Source organism: Notamacropus eugenii, chromosome 2, assembly GCF_028372415.1.
Source record: "Notamacropus eugenii isolate mMacEug1 chromosome 2, mMacEug1.pri_v2, whole genome shotgun sequence".
In the NCBI taxonomy this organism is placed as follows: domain Eukaryota; kingdom Metazoa; phylum Chordata; class Mammalia; order Diprotodontia; family Macropodidae; genus Notamacropus; species Notamacropus eugenii.
In genome coordinates, this window is record NC_092873.1 from 230497422 (window position 1) to 230523516 (window position 26095).

The window sequence follows — 26095 nt, forward strand, 5'->3', positions numbered from 1 at the left end:
GTCCTCAGACTCTCATGTCAATACTTTCTCCATTTTTATTACTGCTTATAAACAGGTCTGCTTCAAAGTCTGATTGTATTAGAGGCTTACACTATTTATTGCAACCTGTATAAATAAGCACATGGTCCCCAAGAGAAATATACAAACGAAAAAGAAGAGCACACTAAACCATAGAATTATAAAGAATTTTGAGGTCAGATTGTTCAACCTCTTTATTTTACAGCTGAGGAAACTGAGGCCTAGACAACTGAAATTATATAGCTAATAACTGGGAGAGGTTGTACCTTTGTAATTTTATTACGTATCATCTCCTTTCATGTTTTCCAAAATCTAGTCAAATAGGATTTTGTTTCTTATACAGGAAACTTCATTTCCTATCTCCATGCTTTGCCTTGACAGTCCTCTGTGCCTGGAATATACTGCCTCCCTCACCTATACTTCTTAGAATACCTAGTTTTCTTTAAGACTCTGCTTAAGGATCCCCTTCTGCAAGGCTTTCTTGATTCTGCCTCTGTTAGTGCCTCTCTCTATGCCCTACCCTCATCACTTTGTAATACACACACACACACATACATACATATATATATATATATATACCTGTTATCCTCCCCGACTAAGTATGCTCTTTGAAGGCCTGAACTGTTTTATCTTTGTCATTATTTCCAGCACCTAGCACAGTGCTTAGCACATTTTTCAGTTGTTCAGTCATTTTCAGTTGTATGTGACCATGAACCCATTTGGGCTTGTTTGGTTTTTTGGCATATACTGGAATGGTTTGCATTTTCCTTCTCCAGTTCATTTTACAGATAAGAAAAGTGAGGCAAACAGAGTTAAGAGGTCACACAGCTAGTGAGTGTCTGAAGTCAACTTTGAACTCAAGAAGATATCTTCTTGATTCCAATCCCAACACTCTATCCACTGTACCACCTAGTTGCCCCAACTTGGCGTGTAGTTGGTGTTTAATAAATGCTTATTAAGTGGCGAATTCTCTCAAGCCTACTTCTTCTGACTCCTCCACCAGAGCTGTTTCCACTATATCCTGTTTATTCTCAGCCAAAACGTTTATTTCTGTCCCTTTTGAGCCCATGACAGTGATTTCTATTCTTTTCTTTTACATTACTTTAAAAAAAAGATGGTGCTGGGGGAAGCAAATGGTGGGGAATAACCTCTGGATGCTTTGTTTGGCTAATGTTTATTTGGTTAAGCTTTTGACATCAACAGTCTGGGTTACTGAGAAGATTCATTATAAACAATAAGAGGATTTGGCTCCCACTCCAACAAGTCCACAGAATCACAGCTATAGAATTTTTTTTTTAAGTTGGAAGACCTTAGAGACTGAGGGCAGGCAAGCACAGGATGTTCCAAAGAATGCTGTCTGGGCAAGGCCTTCCAAAATGTTAAATGGCTGTATTGTCTTTCAGAATGACACTACTGGGAGCTATATAATTATAATTTTATATGTGGCATGTCTTTTTTTATTGATGTCTCCCAGGAGTTTTGAAGGGCTTAGTCACTGATTGGTTCCTTTTCTGGGTAATGACAAGAGGCTTGGAGTCTCTAACACATGTGACTGAACCAGTTGCATGTATGCAGTTATCTTACCAAGTGTCAAGCTAGCATGCCTTGGAAACTGGGCTTATGTGCATTGTAGACAATCTTCCAAATATGGAAGAATTGTTTGACTTGAGGATGGGGAAAAAAGAATGCTGACCCCACAGTATGGTGAAATGTTCACTAGTGAAATGATACATTGAGTTCTCATTTGATTTTAGTTTATTTTTTTCCAGAACTATTGGACATATTAGAAATGGCTACCTACTGGAAGGCATTACATGAAAGGAAATATATTTCAATAATTCACTTCAACAATGTTGATTAAAGGCTTTCAGTTTGCAAAGTGCTAGAAGAAAACACAAAACAAAATAGCCCCCAGCCTCAAAAAGCTTATAGTCTCTAGAAAAGACAAGTATACATGTGAATAATATAAGATAGGGAGTGATGGAGCAAGATAAGTTCTGTAGGAAAAATTTTTTGGAGAGGTTAACAATTTTAACTAAGTGGGATCGGAGAATGCTATGAGGAGATGATAATAATGGTGCCTGCCTGGCCCATGGTAAAGGCTTAATAAATGCTTATTGAATTGAATTGATTCATTGGTGGAGCATACAGTAAAAATAATCACTAACATTTGCATAACCCTTTAGGGTTTTCAAGGCAAACATTGCATGCTTCATTTTTCACTGTAACTTTATAAGATAGATACTACTAATACCCTATTTGACAGATGAAAAAACAGGTTCAGAAACGTTCGGTGATTTGCCCAGGATCACACAGCTAATAAGTATCTGAGGTGATATTAGAACCTGAGTCATCCTGACTCCAAATCCATTCTTATATCTATGACATCATGCTGAGCTAAGCCTTGAAAAAAAAAATCAATATTTTGAAAGGATGAAATGAGAAGAAAGTAATTTACAGACATCAGGGATGGACTGTGTGACTATATACAGATGCTATAATAATGATAAGGATGATAATTTATATTTATATAATGCTGCAGATTTTTGTAATGTTCTCTATAGATGTTCTCTCATTCAATCCTCCAACATGTTAAGTTTAAGGAATTAGTAATCCAGCTTGACTGAAACAAAGCATGGATATTTGATCTCACTATGGCTACTCCTTCCTCCAGTGGTATATATAATGACCTTTCTAACTTTCTAATTCTGTGCTGTTTATCCCCATATTTTTCCATAAATATACTATAGGAGGTCAACCACATGCATATGATCCCTTCCTCTGGTAATTTCTACATTGTGTGAATGCTATTGCAACACCTGGGCTATCCAACTATTATCTTTCACTCTTGCTATATATCCCACCTTCTTGAACTTGACATCTATATAATTTTTTTCACATAAGCTACTGTTGGTAACATGCTACAGTTTCCTTACACCAACCATTCATCCTTCCATCATGCTTTGGGTTACCTACAATTTTGACTTTCAAATATCATAATGTTCTAGCTATATGGCATCATGGGAAGAATATCGTTGTTGAAGAGATGAACTTTTGCTCCAGAAGAAAGATTGGGATCATTGAGAGTGATGCACAACTTTGCCTGATTATCTCCTGATTTTCAATTCTGAGCCCATTTCATTGTCCATCTACAAGATCTGTCTATAAAATGTATACATACATAGACTACCTTAAGGGGTCTCTCATTCAACTATATAATATAATGTAAGGGACAGGTACGATGTAAATTAATTTAAAAATAATTATTCAATAAGAAAAGTTAAGAAAGAAAAGAGGGAGAGAAAAGAAAGAAGGGAGAAAAGAAAAAGAAGGAAGGAAGGAAGGAAAGAAGGAAAAAAGGGAGAGAGGGAGGGAAAGAATACAGGAGGGATAGAGAAAGACAGACATGTACAATAAATCATTATGGCATGGAGATAGCCTTAGGTTCTCAAAAGTTGTTCCAAATGAATAAAACCTATGACATTAGACTTATAGTTCCAGAATAGTTTGGTGATTTGGGAATGCTATCACTGTTGTGTTTTTTTTTTCTCTCAATTTCTTGATGGTAGGATAAGGGAGTCAGATTCTTGGCAGGTATCTACCAAGAGAGAAAGACTCCAAGTACAGTACTAGTAACTGACCATCTTTACTGTCTGAGAAAAAGATTGGCCAACTACAGAAAAAATCATCACCAGTAAGTTGCCCAGGAGGTGATTAATTGAATTCTTGGCCTATGCTGAGCAGTAAAATAAACAAAATAAAATTAGAAAATAGCTTTCACTCTTATTGTCCCTTTCTACTTTCACAGTGATGGTGGACTAGCAGAACAGATAATAGAAGGCAGTTAGAGTCACACAAGTTTTTGGTAATCAGTGAACAATAATTTATTTTTAGTTAATATTAATATGATATCTTTATCTAACTGCAAATTTCCTCCCCACTGGAGGAAATGAAACATATTCACATATTGACATTATGGCTGCAAATGAAACCAAAAGACATAAACAGGTTACAGTTAAATGGAAGGAAGGCTCACACATTTTACTTAGAGAGAAAGATGAAGGAATTGCTAAGAGTTGGTTTCATTGTATGCTTAAAGGAAACAAGAAATTTTTCTCCCACGTAAGACAGTTTTTCCATCTCCCATATAATGTTCATGTTGTTAACACCCACAGTTTGAGTTTATGTGCTCATATTTTTTGCATGAAATAATATAGAGAAATTCCATTGAAAACTTGACAAGGATGTCCAGATTAAAATAGTATTTATATTGATATTCAGGGACCCCAATGCTAAAAAAACACAAGGAATGACTGAAAATTTTATTGGAAAGCATTACTTGGGATTGAGAAGAGAAATAGGACATAGATTACTCAAAAGTTTCATATTGGTATAACAAGTATTTTCTTCAAGGAAAGAACTAGTTGATGCTAGATATAAGAAAACTCCAATTATCAGAGAATTGATCATGTATTTTCTTCTTTTTGGACACAACCTTTGGTTTCTTTGATGAAGACAGATCCCTTTGAAAAAACTCCTTCTACCAAGTCAAACTGAGACATCCTCTACAATTCGTAGGCTTCAAGGATTGCCTGGGACACTGAAGGCTAAGTGAGTTCTTCAGGGTCACAATGTATCAGAGACATGGAATTTGAATCCAAAATATCCTGACTCTGAGACCAACCATCAGTCCCTTATGAAATCTCTCAATCTCTTTCTGAAAAACTGAGCAAGAATAAAAACAAAAACACTAATGGTTTATAACCATTCCCTAGATAAATCTAAGCAATGCAAAATGGTCACAAAAACAAGGAGGCCAAAGATAAAATACAATAACATACCCAGTAACTGTTTCACGTAGCAAAGATCTGCTTTCCTTTCTACAACAGTATCCATGAAATATTTGAAGAGCCAAAAGAGGAACTAATCTCCCTGCACGTAAAGTAAATCTGTTTTTGTGATTAAGATGGAGAAATATGGTTTAAATAATAGGTATAGCCAAGTAGACTTTTAACTAGCTGAATCACTAGACTCCAAAAGTAAGTAACTGGAAGGAAATTTCCAGTGCAGTATCTCAAGGATCTCCCTGGTCTCGAATTGTTAAATATTATTATCAAGGATTCAGATAAAGGCACATATAGTATGCTTATAAAATTTGCAGGTAACACAAAATTTAGAGAGATAATTTCCATTCCTTTCCATGTTGAAATGGATAACTGAGTTGCAAAAATGCCTTGATAAGCTGGAACAGGGAATGGCAAACTATGGTCCTTGGACCAAAACAATAAAACTTTATTTTAAATTGTAAAAACCATTTTAAACCCACAGGCAATATCCCTGTTACCAAAAAGGGCAGTAGACTGGATTTGACCCTTGGGCTATTGTTTGCTGAGCTGGGGACTAGAATACCAAATCAAATTCATTAAAATAAAACAATAGAGATAAATGTTAAAGTCTTATATTTGGATATATAATATAAAATTCACAAGCATATGTTGGAGTCAATGTAGATGGCAGTTATTCAAAGAAAGTTGAGAAGTTTTTAGTGGACTCTAAATTTTTATAGATTAATAATGTGATATGGGAGTCAAAAAACTGGATTACGAGAGAAGTAATGAGAAAATAGTCATGAGATAAAAAAGCATATCTGAAGCATAGCATTCATTTATGGGCACCTTATTTGAAGAAGAATATGTGTAAAGCTGAAGAATATTTAGTGGGCATGCATAGGATTATATTGTGAGGATCACTTGAAGAAACTAGAGTTTAGCATGTAGAAAAGACTTGGAAAAAGCATGACAGTTGTCTTCACATATTAGAATGGTTGTCATGTGGAAGAAAGATTAGGCTTCTTTTACTTGAAACCAGATGTCAGAGCTATGAATAATAGGTAGAAATTTCAAAGAGATAGATTTGGTCTTGATATGAAGAAAACTTTTCTAACAATCAGAGCTTTTCAGAAGTGCAATGGCCTGACTCAGGAGGAAGTGGGGTCCTGCCCACTAAAGATTTTTTTTTTTAGCAGTACTTTCATTTTATTTGAATTTTTTCTCTTTCCAAGGAAAACATGCATTTTACATCAATATGTTTACACTGATTTGTGAACTTAGTACACTCTGGAATGTTGGAATACTCATCAGACCCAATGCAATATACAACAACAGCAAAAAAGGGAGGAATGCATCAAAGTAGGGCATTTTATGGTTAAAAATACTCATAGCAGCAGCTTTTGAAGGATGATTTTATTAAATCAAGTCATTGCACTTGGTCATTTTATTGCTACAGAAAACAAGGCCATTTTATTATCCACTAAAGATTTATAAGCAAAGACTGGATGACTTAGTTGTTGCGTAGGTTGTAAGGGAATTTTTGTTCAGGTACATGTTGGATTAGATGATATCAGAGATCTTGGATATCAGGATTTAATGAAAAACAAGAATCACATAGGACTTGAAGGCATGTATTGATTGCAAAATGGAGTATAGGGATAATACACATTTATCCCCCTCCCTCCCAGATTTAATCTATCTTGTTCAGGCTGCAAGTGCGTACTACTCATAGTCAAATCTCAATGCTGATCTGTATGTAAGCTGTAACCTGTTCTGTTTTTTTTTTTTTTCTGACTTGTACTAGTTTGCCTAGGCAGCCTGGTGACCCTTCACTCCAGAAGGTTCACCATACTAATACCAAACTTAATGAAGAAATCTAATCAACCTTAGCCTTACTGAAACTCAGAACTCCTGAGCTCAAGCAGTCCACCATCTTCAGGCTTCCCCACTAACAAGGATTATAGACATGTGTCAGTATACCCCATCATGTAATACACACATTGAGGAGATTAGAAACTGCTGAAATTTTGAAGAAAAAAAGAGAAAAGATAATTCACTCAGTTTGGAAAGACCCTCAAAGATATAATCTTAGCTCTGAACATTTGTGCAACAAGTCAATTCAATTAAAAAACAAGCATTTGTCTATCAAGCATAAGGCACCATGGATAAAAAAATTAAAAGCAATCTTTGCCCTCAAAAATTTTATGTTCTTCTGGATATTTATTGAGTATCTACTGAGTATTATATTCTTCCCAGACTAGGAAAATCTTTCTACAAAGATAGAAGTACACAATTATTGCCTGCTTTTCTTTTATCTTTCAGTCTTTATGGTAGAGTAGGTCCAACTTATACCTGAGCAAGAATTCTCTCTATAATTTACCCAACAGCCTTTGTTTGAAGACCTCTAATGATAGGACACACACTTCCTTCCAAGGCAACCTTTGCCACTTTTGGACAGCTCTAATTGTTAGGATATTACTTTTTCCTTACATGAAGCTTAAATTTTCCTCTCTGCAATTTCTACTTATTATTCTTTTTGCTTTACCCATTAAATCAAAGAAAAATAAACAAACTCTCCTTTGTATGATAGCCCTTCAAATATTTAATCATTTCCCTCTGTCTTCCTTAACTCTTGATTTCTCCAGGCTATAAACATAGTTTCTACAAATGTTATTTAGATGACACATCTTCTCATCCTCTCACTATTCTGGTCAACCTCTCCTGGACAAACTTTAGTATGCCAATGTCCTGAAATGTGTTAGGACTAATTATGTCTGACCATGTATTGTCACTCTTCTAATCCTGAATACTTTGCCTATCTTAATTCATCCCAAGAAAAATTAGCTTTGGAGTCTTCTTTTTCATTACAGTGACTCATATTGAACTTGAAGTCCAATAAAACATTCAGATTTTTTTAGAAAACAAATTGCTGTCTAGTCGTATCCCACCAAACATTTATTAGTAAATTTGATTTTTAACACAAGTATAAGGCAACATTTATCTCTATTAGATGAAAAAAGGATGAGAGGAAAACCAATTATATGATAGTCAAAGGATATGAATAGGAAGTTTTCAAATGAAGAAATCAAAGCTATCTATAGTCATGTGAAAAAATGCTCTAATTGACTATTGATTCTAGAAATGCATATTAAAACAATTCTGAGGTGCCACTGCACACCTATCAGATCAGCTAATATGATAGGAAAGGAAAATGCTAAATGTTGGAGGGGATATGGAAAAACTAGGATACTAATGATGGAGTTGTGAACTAATCCAACCACTCTGGAGACCAATTTGGAACTACGCCCAAAGAACTACAAAACTACATATCCTTTGAGCCAGCAATAGTGTATATCCCAAATGGAGTTTTTTAAAGGGTGAGGGAGGACTTATTTGTAAAGAATTGGAAACTGAAGAATTGGATAATGGCTGAACAACTTGTGGTACACAATTGTAGTGGAATACTATTGTGCTATAAGAAAAGAATTCAGGAAAACCTAGAAAGACTTACAAAAGCTGATACAGAGGGCAGAGCCAAGATGGCAGAGTAGAAAGACACATATACTTTAGCTCTTCCCCCATAGCCCATAAAATACCTGTAAAGAATGACTCTCAACAAATTTTATAGCAGCAAAAGCCACAGAATGATGGAGTGAAGGAGATTTTCAGCCCAGGGTGACCTGGAAGGTCAATGGAAAATCTGTCACACTGGACATGGAGCAGAGCACAGCCTAGCCTTGGCAACACAGCACCAGGAGAAGCAGGACTGGAACAGGCATTGGGAGCAGAATCCTCAGCAGCAGCAGTGGTTCTCAGATCTCTCAACCCATGGACACCAAAGGCAACTTTAAAGGTCAGTGAGAAGGCTTTTTCAGGTGAGAAAGAAGGGAACAGGGTCTCCCTCTTACTCCAGCCCCAGACGGCAGCAGCAGCAGTAGCAGCAGGCAGTGGAAGCTGCAGTGGCTATGGCAGGTAGCAGCCAGCATCCATTGTTGGAGCCTTCAGCTTAAGGCCCCTGGGGAAATTGAGCAGCTGATCTGAATCTTAGCCTTGAGTGCTGGCCTGGCAGAACTGGAGGCAGTTGTGGAGAGGGAATTCTATTACTCACATATACTGAGAAGAAAAGTTTCTGGTTGCTCCCAAACCAGTGTACAGGCTTGATTGTGCCACCTTGGAGGAACTCAGATCTTACAGGTCCCCAGAATATACTCTACTCTTGACAAAGGACCCAAATGTCAAGTAACTGGTTGGGAAAATGCCCAAAAAAGGGAAAAAATAGGACTTTGGAAGGTTACTTTCTTGGTGAACAGGTATTTTCTCTCATCCTTTTGAACATAGAAGAACAATGCTTACTATCAGGGAAAGATATATAAGTCAAGGCTTTTGTTTCTCAAAGATCCAAAATAAATATGCAAGGATCTCAGGCCATGTAAGAGTTCAAAAAGGATTTTGAAAATCAAGTAAGAGAGGTGGAGGAAAAACTGGGAAGAGAAATGAGAATGATGCAAGAAAATCATGAAAAGTGAGTCAACAACTTGCTAAAGGACACCCAAAAAAATGCTGAAGAAAATAACACCTTTAAAAATAGGCTCTCAATTGGCAAAAGAGGTTCAAAAAAGCCAATGAGGAGAAGAATGCTTTAAAAAGCAGAATCAAACAAATAGAAAAGGAGGCTCAAAAGCTCACTGAAGAAAATAGTTCTCTAAAAATTAGAATGGAACAGATGGAAGCTAATGGCTTTATAAGAAACCAAGAAATTACAAAACAAAACCAAAAGAATGAAAAAATGGAAGAAAATGTGAAATATCTTGTTGGAAAAACAACTGACCTGGAAAACAGATCCAGGAGAGACAATTTAAAAATTATGGGACTACCTGAAAGACATGATCAAAAAAAGAGCTTAGATATCATCTTTCATGAAATTATCAAGGAAAACTGCCCTGAGATTCTAGAACCAGAGGGCAAAATAAATGTTGAAAGAATCCGCTGATCACCTCCTGAAAGAGATCCAAAAAGAGAAACTCCTAGGAACACTGTAGCCAAATTCTAGAGTTCCTGGGTCAAGGAGAAAATATTGCAAGCAGCTAGAAAGAAGCAATTCAAGTACTGTGGAAATACAATCAGGATAACCCAAGATCTAGCATCTTCTACATTAAGGGATCAAGGGGTGTGGAATATGATATTCCAGAAGTCAAAGGAACTAGGATTAGAACCAAGAATCACCTCCCAGCAAAAGTGAGTATAATACTTCAGGGGAAAAATTGGTCTTTCAATGAAATAGAGGACTTTCAAGCATTCTTGATGAAAAGATCAGAGCTGAATAGAAAATCTGATTTTCAAACTCAAGAATCAAGAGAAGCATGAAAAGGTAAACAGGAAAGAAAAATCATAAGGGATTTACTAAAATTGAACTGGTTGCATTCCTACATGGAAAGACAATATTTGTAACTCTTGAGACTTTTCTCAGTATTTGGATAGTTGGAGGGATTATACACATACACATACACACAGACACACACACACACAGAGCACAGGGTGAGTTGAATAGGCAGGGATCATATCTAAAAAATAAAATTAAGGGATGAGAGAGGAATATATTTGGGGGAGAAAGGGAAAAATGGAATGGGGCAAATTATCTCTCATAAAAGAGGCAAGAAAAAGCTTTTTCAATGGAGGGGAAAAGGGGGGAGGTGAGAGGGAAAAAACGAAGCTTACTCTCATTACATTTGGCTCAAGGAAGGAATAACATGCACACTCAGTTTGGTACGAAAACCTTTCTTACACTACAGGAAAGTAGGGAAGAAGGGGATAAGCAGTGTGGGGAGGATGATAGAAGGGAGGGCAAATGGGAGGATGGAGCAATTAGAAATAAACACTCGGGAAGGGACAAGGTTGAAAGAGAGAATAGAAGAAATGGGGGGGCAGGATAGGATTGAGGGAAATATAATTAGTCTTATACAACATGACTATTATGAAAGTCATTTGCAAAACACACACATATAGCCTATATTGAATTGTTTGCCTTCTCAGTGGGGATGGGTGGGAAGGGAGGAAGGAAAAGAAGTTGGAACTCAAAGTTTTAGGAGTAAATATTGAGAATTGTTTTTGCATACAACTGGGAAATAAAATATAGGTAATAGGGTATCAAAATTTATCTTGCCCTATAGGACAAAAGAGAAGATGGGAATAAGGGAAGGCAGAGGTGTTAGAACGGAAGGCAGAGGTGTTAGAAGGGAGGGCAGATTGATGGAAGGGGTAATCAGAATTCACTGTGTTTTGGGGTGGGGGAGGGGAGAGATGAGCAGAAAATTTGGAACTCAAAATTTTGTGGAAATGAATGCTGAAAACTTAAAATAAATAAATAGTGAAAAATAATAATACTTTTTTTTTAAAAAACTGATGCAAAAGGAATTAAGCAAAACTAGGAAAACATTAACGGCAACATTGCAAGATGATCACAAATGAATGACTTAGCTATTCTCAGCAATACAAAGACCTAAAACAATTCCAAAGCACTCATGATAAAAACTACTATCCACCTCCAGGTAAAGAACTGATGGAGTTTGAATACTATTTAATAATACTATGTTAGCAAACAATTTTTCTTTATTTTTTCATGTATTTTTCTTTGTATCTGCATCTTCTCTCACAATGTGACTAATATGGAAATTTTAAGTCTGAAAATGTGCATGGTACTCCACATCTGTGGACTTCCCACCTTTGCAGAGGAGTAGGAAGAGATTTCTTCTCATATCTCTTTTTCGGGGCCAGCCATGTTCTTTGTAATAACATTCATTTTCTTCTTTAAAAATAAATGTTGCTGTTTATCTTTTGTCGTTTGCATTGCTTGCATTTTTCTCTGTATCTTTACCTCTCCCTCTTCCCATATATCAAAAATAGTTTTTTTAAAAAAGAAAAGGAAAATAAAATAACAAAACCAATCAATACATTGAAAAAAATTGAAAATATATGCTAAGTTGCACACCTATGGTTCTCTCATTTCTGCAAAGGAGGAGCAGAGGTATTTTCTTATATATCTTTTTGGGGGTCATATTTCTTTGTAATTATGCAAAATTCATTTTCAATTTTTATGGATTTCTTTCTTTCTGTTCCTATTTTTATAGTCATTGAGTATATTGTTTCCTTGGTACTACTTATTTTACTCTGCATCAATTCATTTAAGTCTTTCCATGCTTCCCTGTATTCATTGTCATGTCCTTCATTTCTTACATCATGGTAATACCCCATTATATTCATATATCATAACTTGTTCAGCCATTCACCAATGAATGGGCAATTTTTTTCCAGTTCCTTGATACAACACAAAGTGTTGCTATAAATATTTTGGTATACATAGGGACTGTGAAAAAATTTTTGGAGCAACAGCAATCATCTTATCAATAGCATCCTTGGAGTATAAACACATGGAATGGAAAAATAATTTTAAAAATAGATACTTTAATCACTTTATTGGCATAGTTCCTCCTAAAGTGTTTTCTTTTACTAAACCATGATTCCCACAATACACTAATTTGCCTCTCATCTCTTAATTTCTCCAAAATTTACTCTTCCTACCTTTTGTCTTCTTTACCAGTTTTTTTAGTGGGAGATGAAACTGCAGGTATTTTGGGTGGTTCGTTTTTTTGTTTGTTGTTTTGGTTTTCATTTCTCTTGTTATTAGAAATTTGGTGCATTTATCCCTATGGTTTTTAATAGTCTCCAATTGTTCTGAGAGTATTTATTTATTACCTTTAATCACTTATCTCTTGGGACAAATTAGTTGTTAGTTGTCTTTATAAATTAGACATCAAAAGCTTTCTAAGAATTTTGTTTTTTAAAAATTTCTCATTCTACTACTTCCCTTCTTATTATAGATGCATCAATTTTTTTGTGCAGAAGTTTTTCAATTTTATATACTCATAACCATCAATTTTATCTACCATTATTGCCTCTATTCCTGGATAGATTAAGAATGTATTTTCCACCCATAGTTCTGACAGATACATGATCTGCTTCTCTTCTATTATTTTTTGTGATATGATTCTAGCAAGGCAATATGTACATTGTTAATTTAATATAACATATGGCATAGATTACTAAGTCTACTTTCTGTTAGGCTTCTTTCCAGTTTTTCAGTTTTTAAAAATCACATAAAGAGTTCTTTCCTAAGTAATAAATGCTTTTAGGTTCATAGAATCCTGGGATATTAAGTTCTATTATATTCAATGTTCCTTTCTCTTGTCTTGCTTCATTGATTTATTCCAAAATATTTCATGCAACTTTTAGTTATTTCTCTATTTCACCTCTTGGAGTTTTGTTATTATTATACAAAAATGTTGTTGCTTTTTCTGGGTTTATTTTGTAGGCTACAACCTGGACAAAGCTATTAATGGTCTCAATCAATAACTTTGTTGATTCTTTGAGACTTTCCAAGTCATCATCACATTAGAAAAGAAGGCTAGTTTTATCTTCTCTTTTGTTGTTGCTGTTGTTCAGTAGTACTCTAACTCTTTGTGACCTTATTTGATGTTTTCTAAGCAGATACTGGTGCAGCTTGCCATTTCCTTCTACTGCTCATTTTACAGATGAGGTAACTGAGGCAAACAGGATTAAATGACTTGCCCAGGATCACACAACTAGTAAGTGTCTGTGGCCAGATTGGAACTCAGAAAGATAAGTCTACCTGACTGCAGACTTGGCAGTCTATCCACTGTGCACCACCTGCCCTATCTTCTCTTTGCCTATCTTTAAATCTTTTATTTCTGTCTCTTATCTTAATCATATTTCTAGAAGTATATCAAATAATATCAGGGAAAGTGGGCTTCCTTGCTTTACTCTTGTATTTATTGGAATCTATTCTAGAGTATCTCCATTGCATATAATACTATAATCTCCATTTCTTCTAGTTTTTAGATACTTTTAAAGATGTTTCTTTTAATAGTCCCTCTATAAGCAATTTGGAACTATGCCCAAAGGGCTATAAAACCTTGCATACCTTTTTTCCCAGCAATACTACTACTAGGTCTGTATCCCAAAAGAGATTAAAAAAAAAAAAACAGAAAGGAAAAGGATCAATGCATACAAAAATATTTATAGCAGTTCTTTTTGGGGGACAAAGAATTAGAAATTGAAGGGAAGCCCATTAATTGAGGGATGGCTGAGCAAATTGTGGTATGTGCTTATAATGGAATACTATTGTACTATAAAAAATGATGAGCAGGATGCTCTCAGAAAAACATGGAAAGACTTGCATGGATAAGGTGAAATGTACTGTGTAACGTATATCCCTTATCAAATTGCATGCCATCTCTGGGAGAGAAGAGGGGATGAAGGTGAGAAAAATTTAGAACTCAAAATCCTGTAAAAGTGAATGTTGAAAACTAAAAGTAAATAAATAAATATATTTTTTAAAAGTTCCTCTGTGTACTTTGCAGAGAGTTTGTTGTGGTTTTTTGCATAAATAAATGCACCTTGTCAAAGACTTTTAATATGATTATTTTCACTGTTGTCTTAATGTTAATCTTCACTTGCTTTCCTGGTATAAAACTAACTTAGTTATGATAAATGGGTTCTTCAATAAATTGCTGTAATCTATTTGGTAGTATTTTACTTTTCGTTTTTGAAATGATATTTATTAATGATATTAGGCTATAGTGTTCCTTTGCTTTATCTTTTCCTGGTTTTGTTTTTAGAACTATTTATCTCAAAAAGGGAACTAGGAAACTTTCTCAGTTTTTGAGGGAAAAATATGGAGTACTTGTGTAAATTATTCTTTAGATATTTGATAGAATTCTCCTGTAAATCTATTAGAACCAGGAGTTTCCTCTCCCTTTAGTAGTTCCTTAAAAGCCAGTTCTAATTCTTTTTGTAAGATTGTATTATTTGAGATCTCTGTTTGTTCCTCTGTTAGTTGTGATATTTATTAAGTCAGTTGTCTATTCATATTATGTTCTCTGTTTTTTTTAACAAATAATTGTGGATTTTAGATTCTGAAAATTCTTTTTTTTCTCTCCTGGCTTTGTTATGATTTTGCTTTACTCTTTTGCTAGTTTATTGATTTGATTTACTGCCCTCATTTTTAATCAGATTATCTAAAGCTTTGTCAATTTTCTTAGGCTTTAAAGAACCAACTTTTAGTTTTAGTTGTTTACTATCTCTATTGCCATTTTGGTTTTTAATTTCTCTTACTTTTAATACTTATATTTTGTACTTATTATTGTTTTTAAGTATTTGTTAGCATCCTATTTTAAATATGTACTCAGTTTTTTTTTCATACTTTACTTTTCTATTTTGTTGATGTGTGTTTTTAGGACTATATTTTTTCCCTTCAGGATTGTTTTATCTGCTGGCATGTTGTTTCATTATCATTGTCTTTCATATAATTATTAATTGTTTCTATGATTTATTTTTGGCCTGCTCATTGTGTAGAATGTCATTATGAAGAGTCTATATGGGTCTGTGTCTTTTTGTGTTCTCTGAATATTATTTTTATTGCAGTATAGTTTATAAAAAATGTCTTTGTAGTCTACCTTTTTATGTTTATTTACAATATCTATGTGTCCTAACATATGGTCAGATTTTATAAAAGTTCCATGTGGAGCTACAAAATATGTCGTGTTCATCCCTTGTTTTTGAAGAAAACCATGTCATCAAAGAAACAATGACATGACTTGCACTTGACTTTATTTTGAGTGAGGGAGGGCTGTTCAAGGTCACCAGCCTCACTTTCTCCTCCTGAGCCATTTGAGTCCAGTGACCAGATATTCATCAGGATGACTGGAGACAGCCCAGGATGCAATGGAGACCTTGGTCTTTTTAGGCTAAGAGGCCTTTTCAGGTACTCGCTTAAAGGGAGGTAATGCCCATGCAGTGTTCTTTGATAATCCTATTAAGAAGATACCATAAAAGATACCATAAAACTTTTGGCTCTAATTACTGCAGCAATCTTTCCAATACTATATTTTCCCTTTTATTTATCTTTCTGACATATTTCTCCAAATATGAGAAAGGAACATTAACGGATCCCACAACCGTTGGGTCACCATCTATGCTTTCTTGTGATTTAATTTTTCTTTATGAATTTAAGTGAGATTATACTTGGAACACATAAACTTAATATTGATATTAGTTTTTTTCCCCTATGGTTCCTTTGTTATTAATGAAATTTTGTTGTTTATTCTTATACAGTGAGAAACTTGCTGCAAAGATTTTTGCATAGTTAACCCATTTCCCTTCTTATCTCAACAATGTTGATTTTGTTTATACAAAAGCATTTCTATTTTTGTAAACATAATCAATCAAGAACTCTTCTCCTCTCCATAGCTATGAAAGTTATCTCTTTTCTCTTACTTGTTTAGGATGTGATCTTTTACATCAAGGTATATATCTGTCTGAAGCTTTTTGTGGTATATGTGTAAAATGTTAATCTGAATAATACATGTAAGACTGATTTTTTTTCTGTTTTCCCAGAAGATTTTGTGAGTTCTTACCCCAATATTTGAGACCTTTGCTTTCAAAAAACTTTATATCATTTTCCTTTACTATTGGATCTTGTGCTTCTACCTTATCTAATTGATATTTTCTCTCATTTTTTAACCAGTATCAAATAGTTTTGATGATTGCTCCTTTACAGAAGGATATAATTTTGAGACTTGGTACTGTTAGGTCCCCTTATATCCCCATTTTTTATTATTTCCTCCAAGATTCTTTATATTTTGTTGTTTCACACAAATTTTAAAATTGTTTTTTCTACCTCTTCAAAATAACCCTTTGATTGTTTGATTGGTGTGGCAATGTAAAAACAAATTAAATGATACAGTAATGTCATTTTATTATATTGGAGCGGCACAACTATGTACAATTAATATCTCTCTAGTTGAGATCCATCTTCATTAGTGAAGAGTATTTCAAGTTGTAGTCATATAATTCCTCTCTGTGTCTAGACAAAAGAACTCTCTAAGATTTTATACATTTTGAAGTTACTTGGAATGGAATTTATCATTATTTTTTCCTGATAGGTTTTGTTGGTAATTTTTGGAAAGACTGAAGATTTATCTTTTATCATTTGGAAAGGCTGATGGGTTTATTTTACATCATATTCATCATATTTGCTGGAGTTATTTCAACTGAATTTTGGTTGACTCTCTGAGGTTCTTTAACTAGACTGTCTTATCAGCTATGAAAATTAAAGTGTGTTTCTCCTTTGCCTATATGTATTCCAACAACTTTTTGGTCTAAATCAAATAAGAATAATAATGATACTTACTTTATCCCTGTTATTATTGAAAAAGCCTCTAGAATTTCTCCATTACAGGTGCTAACTATTACTTTTAAATAGATACCATATTTCATATTTAGGAAAGATACATTTGTATCTATGTTTTAAATAAAAACAAATGGTTATTATATTATGTTTAAAAAAGATTTTTTCTGAATCTATTGGTTTTTGCTACTGATTGGTAAGAGCTCACCATAACTAGCCTGAAAAACAACACACCACCCAGTATTTCTCCAGCCATTTTTATGCCTTCTCTCAGGTCATTTATGTGCCTCATCCCATCCCCTTTCTACTTCTACCTCCTAAAACAATAATCAAATCAACATTATCATTCATGGAAAGAACATATCAATTAACTGTCAATTGACTCTACTTACCATCCTTGCAACTCCCTCATGTGTTTTATTCTCTTATTAGAATATAAGCTATGTGAGGACAGAAACAACTTTTCTTCCTTGTATTTGTATCCCCATCACTTAGCACAATGCCTGGCACATAGCAAGCACCAGTAATGCCCTTCCTTCCCTTTTACCTGGTTTCCTTTCCTTCCTCCATTGTCTTCTATTTCATAATATGGTTCAAATAAACTCTAATGAATTTAAATAAAATGGGATTTCATTCATCAGAGGAAGTGAGACATTGGTAAGAGAGGAAGTATCAAGGAAAACTAAGCAACATGAGCAAGGAAGGGGATGGTGAAGAATGTTTTGGGAAATGACAAATAATTCAACTTCATTGCAACCCATTGGAAAGTTAGCTACTTGAGGATCAAGAATGTGTTATTGTTGTTGTTTCTTTATATAACTTTCTTTGTGACTTCAATGTTTAGCACAGTTTCTGGCACATAATGAAGCATAATAGATGTCTGTTGATTGATTAATGAAATATGTCACTTTTAAGGCCATAGTGAAAGAGATGATTGGGAATGCAAGCTGAATATAGATCATGGAGGGCCTTGAATTCCAGGGAGCACATAGCAGGGAAAAATCATAGGATTCAGTATCACTGCCTAGGTTCAGATCCTGCTTCTCCTTTCTGCTATTTATGTGACTTTGGGCAAATACCACGTTTCTGAATCTCAGTTTCCTCACTGAGATGGACTGAGTGACATCTGGGTTCTTTCTAATTCTAAGTCTGTGATTCTATCATCCTATGTTTGACAAGGTTTCCCATGTTTCATTGGCTTAACATATGTCACACTTTGTGGGAAGGCTTAATTATCCAATACTAAAGACTAGAAACAGGAATGTGTACCTCACATAAGGGACTCTTGTATATCCTACTCCTGACACCATACTCTAGTGCACAACTAGTTTGATTATCATTAGCATTCTGACCTTTTCCCACAATAGTAAAAATCATATGATAACAGTAATACAAGCTCTCTTCTTACAGCTACTCTCAAACTTTTCCTGATGGTCAGGGCTAAAAAGATTGCACTTAAGCAAAAGTTTTCCTTATGTATCGGAAGGAAGAAAGGACTTTTTTTTCTCAACCTTAAGGAAAACACCCTAGCCTAAATGAACTGTAATCATGTGACCTTGAAAATAGAAAAAAAAAATGCTTCTCTGTGAGCTCATTTTCATTGGTTTGACTCCAGTCGGGTTTAGGAAGTGATTTGCTAACAGAAAACTCTGAGAGTCAGTCTTGCACATTGCTAACGAAACTGGAGTTTTTGACACTTTTCATTAAATGGTTACCTGGTGTCCAATCTCTGGAGGAGATTTTTCAGACAAATAACTTGAAAACCAGTTTTTAAAGCTGTCTTCTGGGTGAACAGCATGGCTTTGCATAATATGAACTTAAAACCTCTGTTTTCTGCATTTGTGGTGCCTTTCATAAACTTCCATTATTTCCTCATTGCAAAACCAGCTAGAAATATGACATGCTTTAGCACCTACCACGATAATGAAGAACTCTGTCTCTATTTTATTCCCTTTAGAAACCAGTCCATTTTTTTCTTATTTCTTTTTACTTTTTTATTATTTAATGTATTTTTAGTTTTCAACATTCACTTCCACAAGATTTTGAGTTCCAAATTTTCTCCCCATTTCTCCCTCTGCCAATCCCAAGACATCATGTATTCTGATTACCCCTTCCCCCGTTCTGCCCTCCCTTCTATCACACCACTCTCTTCTGTCATTCCTTTCCCCTCTATTTTCTTGTAGGGCAAGATAGATTTCTATACCCCATTGCCTGTATGTCTTATTTCCCAATTGAAAGTAAAAAATAATTTTTTTGTAAAAACAATTTTTAATATTCATTTTTAAAACTTTAAAATCCAACTTCTCTCCCTTCCTCCCTCCCCAATCATTCCCACTGAGAAGGCAAGCAATTCGATATAGGTTATATATGTGTGGTCATGCAAAATATTTCCATAACAGTCATGTTGTAAAAGCCTAATTGTATTTCCCTTCACCCTAACCTGCACCCCATTTATTCTATTCTCTCTTTTTGACCCTGTCCCTCCTCAAAAGTATTTACTTCTAATTGCCCCCTCCTCCCATTTGGCTTCCCTTCTGTCATCTCCCCACCCCCTGCTTGCCCTCTTGCCCCGTACCTTCCTGTAGTGTAAGATAAATTTTCATACCAAGTTGAGTGTGCATGTTATTCCTTCCTTAAGCCAAATCCAATGAGAGTAAGGTTCACTCTTTCCCTCTCACCTCTTCCTTCCCCTCCATTGAAAAACCTTTTTCTTGCCTATTTTAAGTGAGAGATAATTTACCCCATTCTATTTCTCCCTTTCTCCTCTCAATATATTCCTGTCTCATCCCTTAATTTTATTTTTTTAGATATCCTCTCTTCATATTCAACTCAACCTGTGCCCTCTGTCTCTATGAATATAATTTCTCCTACTACCCTAATACTGAGAAAAGTCTCAAGAGTTACAAATATTATCTTTCCATGCAGGAATGCAAACAGTTCAACTTTAGTGAGTCCTTTAGGATTTCTCTTTCCTATTTACCTTTTCATGCTTCTCTTGGTTCTCATATATTTGAAAGTCAAATTTTCTATTCAGCTCTGGTCTTTTTGTCAAGAATGCTTGAAAGTCCTCTATTTCATTGAAACACCATTTTTTCCTTTGAAGTATTATACTCAGTTTTGCTGGGTAGGTGATTCTAGTTTCAATCCTAGCTCCTTTGGCCTCTGAAATATCATATTCCAAGCCCTCCAATCCCTTACTATAGAAAGTGCTAAATCGCGTTATTTTAGCCAAAGTACAGAAAATTCTGTTCATGTTTCCACAGTACTGAAATTGTTTCTTTCTGATTGCTTGCAATATTTTCTCCTTGACCTGGGAGCTCTGGAATTTGGCTATAGTATTCCTAGGAGTTTTCCTTTTGGGATCTCTTTCAGAAAGCAATTGGTGGAGCCTTTCAATACCCTCTCATTCTAGAATATCCGGGTATTTTTCCTTGATAATTTCTTGAAAGATGATGTCTAGGCTCTTTTTTGATCATGGCTTTCAGGCACTCCAATAATTTTTAAAATGTCTCTCCTGGATCTGTTTTCCAGGCCAGTTGTTTTTCCAGTGAAATATTTCACATTGTTTGCTATTTTTCATTCCTTTGGCTTTGTTTTATAATTTCTTGATTTCTCATAAAGTCATTAGCTTCCATGTGCTCCATTCTAATCTTTAAGGAATTCTTTTCTTCAGTGAGTTTTTGGACCTCCCTTTCCATCTGGCCAGTTATACTTTTTAAGGCATTCTTCTCCTCATTGGTTTTTTGGATCTCTTTTGCCATTCGTGCTAGTCTATTTTTTAAGGTGTTATTTTCTTCTGCATTTTTTGGGTCCCCTTTAGCAAGCTGTTTGCTCATTTTTCATGATTTTTTTTTATCACTCTCATTTCTCTTCCCAATTTTCCCTCTCTTTTTCTTACTTGATTTTCAAAATCTTTTTGAACTCTTCCATGGCCTAAGACCAATTCATATTTTTCTTTCATGCTTTGGATGTAATAGCTTTGAGTTTGTTGTCTTCTTCCATTTGTATATTTGGTCTTTGTTGTCACCAAAGTAAGATTCTGTAGTCTGATTCTTTTTCCACTTTTTGCTCATTTCCCCAGGCATTTACTTGACTTTTGAGCTCTTTGTCAAGGTAATTCTCTGCTTCCAGTGGGGACAGAGGGAGGTACTTTCAGCTACTCAATCCCCCCCACAATCTGTGGGCCTAGAACTCCAGAAATAGCTGCTGCTGCTGCCACAGGCTCCTCCACCCCCTCCACCTGAGGCTGGGGCCAAATCACTCTACTCTCTCACATAGGTTCAACAGGTTTGTGACCCACACTGAACTGTGCTCTGCTCCCAGTGTGGCATGAGATAGATGCTACCCCTCCACTTTCCATGCTGTCTTGGACTGGGTATTTGCTTTACTCCACACCATTCTGTGAGCTCTGCAGCTCCAGAATTTGTTTAGAGTCATTTTTTACAGGTATTTGACTGGGCTTGGGGGGAGAGCCATCTTGGCTTGAAGGCAGTCCTTTCTTATTTATGCTGGAACCTAGCACAGAAATATAGAGAATCATAGGGCCAGGAGATACTGCAGCATATAAATCTATAGATAGAGCTGCCTTCAGACTCAGAAGTTCTGAATTCGAGTAAAGTCTCAGTCATATGTTAGCTTTGTGGCCGTGGGCAAGTCAGTTAACGTCTATAGATTCCTCACTCCTCTCCCACCATTTAACCCCTGTCATCTGTCTAAGAATATAATTTGCAGAACAATTGCACATCTATATTAGCAGAGGGATTTTCCTCACAAAGAGTTTCTTATGCTAAATGAAATCTTAGATCTGGTAAAAAAAAAAAATCACACAACAGTCACTGATTACTTTGAATTAATATAGTTCTCCATAGAAATGAAGCCACAGGTTAGGACCATAGGACTGAGAGAGAAATCTGAAAGTCAATCATTTCAATCTCCTTCCTCTAAGCAGACTCTTAAGTCTCCCAAATAAATGCACATCTGTCTTATTCTAAGGAATCAGACAGAGCCCAGAGCTCATCTGCCAGCCAGGACAGTCTAATGTTAAAATCAGAGGAGATAATGCATTTAAAAGTGTTTTGTAACTGGATGGGTTCATGAAAATTAGTTATTAAAATATTTACTTTTAAACACTTTTTGCAGATTTCACAACAATAGTTGCCTTCCAGTGTCAGGGATCATGGAGTGAGATCGAAAAGGAATCTCAAAATCCATTTTGTCCAACCTTTTTGTTTTAAATATAAAGAGAATGAGGCCTAGAGAGGTTAAATGACTTACTTGCCAACTATCAGATCACATGAACACTAAATGTCAGGGATGGGATCTAAAAACAGACCCTCTGACTCCACAGTCAATGTTCTTTCCACCAAAACATGTTGCTTCTTTAGGGATTGATCAGTTGCCAGCTTCCAGAAGAGATGTTAGAGCAAAGAAACAGAACGGATGCTAGGTTTATAACCAGAGGTTCAAAACTCTTCTCACCATTCACTATCTGTGTGACTTTGGGTACATGACTTAACCTCTTGATTTCCTTCTATATTTATAAAATGAGCTCCCTTCTCTAAATCTATGATCCTAAGATCACTTGGATTTCTACAAGTATAAGTGTATTAAGAGAAAACTTAGATCATATGTCCAAGATCCCCTAAGACAGGTTTGGCTTGCTAAACTGAACCACGATTGTAAGCTAACTAGGCCTAATTCCCAGTGTTTCCAATCTTAATACATTAACATTATGTCATTCCAGCTACAGTTACCCTTAATAATAATAAAAACCTATTTATAGAGTGTTCTAAGGTTTACAAAGTTCATGAGAACCCTGGGAGGGAGGCAAGGCAAACAATATTGTTCTTATTTTACAAATTACAAAATTGGGACTCAGGGAAATTGGGATTTGTCTTTTGTTACACTGCTAGTATAAGAACTAGGATTCCAACTTAGGTTTTCTGATCTAAGTCCAAGGCTCTTTTTATTATATCATTCTACCTTTCAAAAAAGCAAGTCCCTTCTTGGTCTTTTCTTCTTAGTTTCTATTTCTTCAGAAGGTATCTCAGGGAAATAGATTATCTGGTCTTAAGAGAGAGTCCCTAAGGGTTTGACTCTATCTATCTTAATGGAGTATATCCTCAGACAGGGAGGTTTTGTTTGCCTTTCACACATTTCAGAGACAGAAATGGAGCAGGCATGGCAAAAATGAATAATGTCAGCTATATTATCAATGGTTTCCACAAAGATGTCAGAGTTTCCCAAAGTCTGGGAAAGACTTCATAGAAAAAGGTTGTAATGTTACCTCCTATCCCCCTTTCTCTAAGGATAATTTGGACTCTGATATCAGGAAATTGATAAGTAGATTATATTGTTATTTTCACAATAAACATTAAAAATCTTTCTCTAAGACTTTATTGAGGCTATGATTTGATGTGGACTGCTGTTCTCTTTGCTCCATCTCACAAACATTATCAATGTCAAATTTCTTCCAAGTGCCACTGGGTAAGTTTAAGATTCGGTTTCTAATGATCTATTCCTCTGAAACATATGTTCCTAAAATGTAATTTAAGACAATCATAATTATTTAATACAATAATATATAATATGCTATATTATAGATTGTATGCATTCCTAAATACAGGCCTGAACATAGCACTCAAAATGATACTAAGAGGGAGCATGTTGTAGTGGATAGAGTACTGACCTAAAATCAGGAAGACTGAGTTTCAGTCCTGTTGTAGGCACTTCTGAGCTATGTGACATGGGCAAGTCACTAGATCACTCTAGACCTCAGTTTCCTCATCTACAAAAGGAGAGAAGTGGATTTAAAAATTTCTAAAGTGCCTTCCAGGTATAAATAAATGATTCAATGGTCCACTTTTATGCTGACGAAACTTCATTGGCTTCCTATTGCCTCTAGAATAACATATAAATTATTCTGTTTGATAATTCAAGCCCTTCACAATTAGTCTACAACACATTTGGTTTATTATTCATTACTCTAAATTATAGTGGAACTGGAGTACTTGTTGTTCTGTGGATTTGCCATCCTACCTTGAATTTCTATGACTTTGAATAGAATCTCCTCTCTGCCCACAATGCTTTCCCTATAAACTTCAAATTCCTAGAAGCTTTCTTCAAGGTTCTCTTCCAAGTACTACCTCTTTCAAGAGGCCTATTCTGATGATTTTTGTGATATTTCCCCAAATCTTTTGTATTTATATACATGTGGAATTTGCTTATCTCTGTACATGTTCCCTCTTCCCCCATCCACATACATGCTCTCCATAGAATATAAACTCTTTGAGGATCACAACTGTTTCCTTTTTGTCTTGGTATTCCCAAAGCCTGCCACAGTGCCTGGCACACAGTAGGTACTTAGTAAACAACAGTTGAATCCAATATTATAAAACATTTTTAAGATTATCCTCATGACTCACATTTTTAATATGAATTTTTGGTTGCAAAGTATTCTAAATTTGATTTTCACAACAATCTATAGAGGAGGCAGCTGAGGTAAACTGGATTGCCCTCAAATCACATGGCTATATCTTCTGTAGCTAACACTTACATTATATTTTAAGATTTGGAAAGAACTTTATATGCATTATCTTATTTGGGTAGTTAAATAGCAGAGCCTGGCCTGAAAGGTCCCAGGTGGTTTACTCTCTGCCTATCATAATACAGTTTCATAATACTGCATTTGCCACCTTTCCATTTCCTACTTTAGCTTAACTCTGATTCCTTATTTTAATCCTTTCACTTTAAGAGCAAATAGAATATTTGGTAAAATAATGGTAAGTGAGAACAAATATGTATTCTGTGTAGGACCAAACACCACTACTTCTGCCTTACAAATAAATGACCTCACCCAACACAGATGTTTCTTCATTTTTGGAAGCCCAAATCAATTCAGATGGCCACGAAAGCTTGCAGTGCAGCACATTTTTCCTTAAAAAGCAATTCAGTTACTTGGAACTGCAGACAAGTGCCAACTGGATAGAACTAAGAGCTGAAATCACCTAGTTATTCATGGAGCAATGGCACACATGTCTCTCCCTGCCTGCCTGCCTTGCTGCTGTGCTTCTGTCCTCAGCGAATGAGTCAGGGATTTCTGAAACCATTTAATCTGGAGTCCCTTAGGGGAGACAGCAATCAGTCCTTTTATGCATGAAGATGTTTTGATATTGCTGTTCTTTTTCATTAAGGACAAAAAAGCCCTAGAATTCTTAACCCTGGTTTGTTTGGCTTGATTGATGTGGATACTGATAGAGGGATAGGGGGAGCAGAATGGAGAGTGTAGTATTTGAACATTGTTTATATCCATCTTAAGAATAATATCATACAGTAATAATATTATAAGTAATATCATCTATGGAAGGCCATACCATCACCCAGTTGTTCAATATCAATTTAATAAAGCATTTATTAAACATCTTTTATATGCAGAATACTATATGAGGTGCTAGAAAAGATTAACATAGGATTGACATAGGATCCCAGCTCTCATGGAGATTGTAGTACAATAGAGGGGAAAGGGCACACACATGTATAACAATACTATACAATATTGATAGCTCTCATATCCACCACTAGTTTTTTTCCCTTTCACAATAAACATTCCCATTTGCTTTAATCAATCCAATTGTGGCATAGTTTTGAGGCAGTTTACCTCTAAAGTCTCTGTAGTCCTTTCTTTAAGCATGTGGTTCAGATATGAACATATTGCTAGAAATGTTGTCTGCCCAGGGTAATGAATATCTCACCTATATCCTCATTAACCTTATATATTATGCCTCTCATTTTTTTTATTGCCATGGTCAATATAATCAGGTTGTATTTTCAATCAACTAAGACTCTTAGATCTTTTTGTTTTTCAGAATAACTGTTGTCTAGCTCTATTTCCCTATCTTATACTTATCAAGTTGATTTTTTTAACTCAAGGGCAAGACTTCATATTTGTTCATTTGAAATTCCATTTTACTAAACTTGGCCCAGTGTT